This window comes from Mastomys coucha, unplaced genomic scaffold, assembly GCF_008632895.1.
Source record: "Mastomys coucha isolate ucsf_1 unplaced genomic scaffold, UCSF_Mcou_1 pScaffold11, whole genome shotgun sequence".
NCBI classification, from domain to species: Eukaryota; Metazoa; Chordata; class Mammalia; order Rodentia; family Muridae; genus Mastomys; species Mastomys coucha.
In genome coordinates, this window is record NW_022196893.1 from 32,937,980 (window position 1) to 32,940,498 (window position 2,519).

Sequence of the window (2,519 nt, forward strand, 5' to 3'; positions counted from 1 at the left end):
TGGTTGCTGGGATTTGAACTCAGGACCTTCGGAAGAGCAGCCAGTGTTCTTACCTGCTGAGCCATCTCTCCAGCCCCTCCACTTTCCTTCTTATTGAGATTATTAGCCCAGGGTTTCAGGGGGAGCTGGGTAGAGGGGCATATAGCATGTGGGAGCATCTTTGGGATTTGGCATTGAATAAGAGGGGCCATAGATGTTGCACTGAGGAGGCATAGGTGCATTGGGGCTGCAGGGAAGCCGTTGGCTTTTTCTGAGAAACAGGAATCCATGCCCGGAGACCTCAGCTATCCAGACATCAGGATGGGAAGTCTGGCTGTGGAGAACCAGGAAAGTCGATCTACTGACGGGGCGGTGCCACATTTGGATTAGGCCCATGCCACTCCTCTCCTTTGCTACACTGGATTAAATGTTGGTAGGAAAGGCTTTCTCCTACTAACCAAATGCTTGCCTGCTCCATTGCTTTCCTCCCCAACACAGAGCTCCATTTGCTTTCATGTTTGTTCCTCAGGTATGGTCCTAGGTGGGGTGCTCCTCTTGTATGCAGATCAATAGGTCTCTGGAGTGTGAGTTCAAGGAACCATTTCAGGAACCTACATTTAAATAAGATCCCAAGAGATCCCTCTGCCAACCAGTGCTGGTTAGTGCCATGAGAGGCAAGAGTGGAGTTGGGCAATTCTGGAGACTTGCTTTTTTTATTCTCAGAGCATTGGGTCATTAGAACTTTTGCTTCTGCTTTGGGGTTGGAGCCCAGCCTGGGCTAAGCAGCAGGTCCGAAGGAGAGGAAAATGAAATTACGTACCATGTTAAGTTACACACTGATCCAGCTTCTGACACAAGTATATAATTTCACTCATTTCTCTCAAAACACTATTAGTGTCCTATTTTACACATGTGAAAACTAAGGCTCTAAGAAGTGACTGCACTAAAGCCTCACAGCTGGTTCAGGATGCAAATCAGGTCTAGAGAACGCCAGTATTTATATAACTTTCCAAGACTTTCCCTAATTGTTTTGTTGGGATCAACCTTCTAGCTTGTCTGATGGATCCAGACAGGGCTCTGCCTGGTCCTGTTCAACTGGCTGCTGCCATGTCACTTAAGACACAGAAGGTGGCACAGAGCCTCATAGAGCAGTTGCTTTATAACCTCTGCTCCTCCAGAATCCTGGGCACATCTTAGGATGGGTAGTTAAGACAGGTCCTGTGTGGGAACCAGGCCTAAGTCTCAGAACTCCGTTGGAGTCATTTGGCAAAGGGCTTAGACAGAAGTCACCAACTCCTGAGCTGACAGTTTGGGTTCTATTGCTGTAATAAAACACTGACCAAAAGTCACTTGGAAAAGAAAAGGCATATTTGGTTTTCAATCATAGTTTATCATGAAGGGACATCCGGACAGGAACTCAAGGCAGGAACCTGGAAACAGGAATTAAAGCAGAAGCCACAGAGGAATGCTAGTTACTGGCTTGCTCTCCATGGGCCCTTAAGCTTGCTTTTAATACAACCCAGGACCACCTGCCAAGGGGCAGCACCACCTCTAGTGATCTGGGCCCTCCAATAGCAATCATCAATCAAGAAAATTCACCTCAGACATGCCTACAGGCTAATCTGATAGAGGCATTCTCTCACTTGAGGTTCCCTCTTCCTAGATGATTCTAGCTTTTGTCAATCTGACAAAAAACAAAACAAAATCCCCCAACCCAAAAACCAAGCAACACAAACAAACAAACAAAAACAAAAGAACAACAAACTGACCAGAACATAATCCCAGAAAGTGCCATTTGTGGAGGCCTGCTCAGAGTTCCCTCTGGATGCCTGGGGTGCAATAAAGACAATAACTATTTCTTCTTCTTTTTTTTTCCAGGGGAGAGCTCAAATGCAATCCTCTACTACCACAAATTATGCAGTCAAGTTTCCCACATTTGGAGAAATTGTAGTGGTCAGCACATCCGGAGTGCAATGGATAAGCCTCGCTCTGGGAAAACCACCTTTGTGATCATGGTATCTCCCTTGCCAGCTAAATATGACAATAACTTCTAATGGACAACTTTCCCTTCCTGTTCAGGAAGAGCTCTACTTCCTGTATGTTCTTTGATAGTTACAAAAAAAGACCCCCAAAAGATGTCATGAACAAAAAACATATTTTGGCGTAAGATTATACATTATGTTCTTTAGTCATAGCAAAGCTTTTAGACAGTTTTCCCTGGCAAAGAAGTTCTTCTGATGCTCTGAGATTTGTCTCTCACAGTCTCAGAGGTGAGCCCATCATATCTAGGGGAGGCAGTCATGGTGTTGAAGCTGTAGCTGAGAGCTTATACCTGATCCACAAGCAGGAGAGTGAGGGGGGAGGGGGAGAGGGGGGGAAGAAGAGGGAGAGGGAGAAGGAGGAGGAGGGAGAGGGAGGAGGAGGAAGAGTGGGAGGGGGAGAAGAAGAAGAAGAAGAAGAAGGAGGAGGAGGAGGAGGAGAAGGAGAAGGAGAAGGAAAAGAAGAAGAAGAAGAAGAAGAAGAAGAAGAAGAAGAAGAAG

At 46.1% G+C, this 2,519-nt stretch overlaps 1 protein-coding gene and 1 non-coding gene across 2 annotated transcripts in view; both read right to left on the reverse strand.

Annotated features, from left to right (window-relative positions):
- Positions 1-2,519, reverse strand: part of LOC116080135 (keratin, type II cuticular Hb5) — a 66,061-nt gene that overhangs the window by 51,254 nt on the left and 12,288 nt on the right. The gene's annotated exons all lie outside the window — the stretch shown is intronic.
- On the reverse strand, positions 1,855-2,018 carry LOC116082878. Its single transcript, XR_004115502.1, has one exon. It is a non-coding gene; the product is annotated as a U1 spliceosomal RNA (small nuclear RNA).